The sequence below is a fragment of the Chrysochloris asiatica genome, unplaced genomic scaffold (assembly GCF_000296735.1).
Source record: "Chrysochloris asiatica unplaced genomic scaffold, ChrAsi1.0 scaffold00075, whole genome shotgun sequence".
In the NCBI taxonomy this organism is placed as follows: Eukaryota; Metazoa; Chordata; class Mammalia; order Afrosoricida; family Chrysochloridae; genus Chrysochloris; species Chrysochloris asiatica.
The window spans coordinates 14,839,694-14,840,839 of NW_006408593.1; positions in this window are offsets into that span (position 1 = coordinate 14,839,694).

The following is a 1,146-nucleotide window of genomic DNA, read 5'->3' on the forward strand; positions in this document are numbered from 1 at the left end:
CATTTTATTTTCTTTTGGGTTTCTAACTCCACATTTCCTATAATGAGTATGAAGGTAAGAGATATGAAATTGCTAAAATCTGCAAGAATTTTTTTTCTTGAACTTGAACTGCATCCTGTTATTATATCTTAATTATTTCTCTTTTAATTGCACTTTTATCATCCACATGTCAAATTATTGCTCATTTCATTGGTCAACACTTTGTCAGAAATTTATTGAGTAGACTTTTTGCCTAGACTACTCAGTTATCATCAGTTCATTCTTTTACACTAAATCCATTAATTATTGTTGTTGTTAAGTGCTATCAAGTTGGTACCAAATCATAGTGGCCTCATATAGGGTTTCAAAGGAGTAGCTGGTAGTTCTGAACTACCAATGTTGTGATTAGCAGTAAAGTGCTTATCTAAGAGAACCATGCTCTGACTCCTTAGTTCTTATTGTTGTTGTTAAGTGCCATTGAGTTGGTTTGACTCAGAGTGAGCTTTTATAAGGTTTCCAGGAAGAGGCTGTTGTGTTTGAACTGTGGACCTTGTTGTTCAAACTCACTTTGTGGTCCAGTGCTTATCTTACAATGTCACACCAGGATAAATCCATCCAATAGAAATTATTTTTAAGTGAAGTGTTGAATAGACTATCTTTGACAGAAAATGTGCTCCACAAATATCTCCTACCTGAGACTATCATATGCAAGGTTATTCTGTGGCTGTACCTGGAAGAATTTTATATCTCTTCTTGGCTCTGTTGTTGTTTTTAAGTACCATCAAGTCAGTTCTAATTCACTGTGACCGTGTGTAGCCACTGAACAGTGGCTGGTGTATTTGAACTGCTTAATTTTAAAGTGACTTTGCTCTAAAGTGCCACACCAGACTTCTTGACTTTAGGATTCATTTTGGGTGAGTCTTGCCAATGGACCAATAAGCAACATTCTTATCAACGGAGAAAAGATTGAAGTTGTTAAGGACTTCATTCTTCTTGGATCAGCTATCAATACTCACACAAGCAGAAGTCAAGAAATCAAATGATGTATTGCATTATTGTACAAGATCTTTTTAAAGTGTTGAAAAGCAAAGATGTCAACTTGAGGACTAAGGTGTGCCTGACCCAAGCCATGGTATTTTCAATAACCTCATATGCATGTGAAAGTTG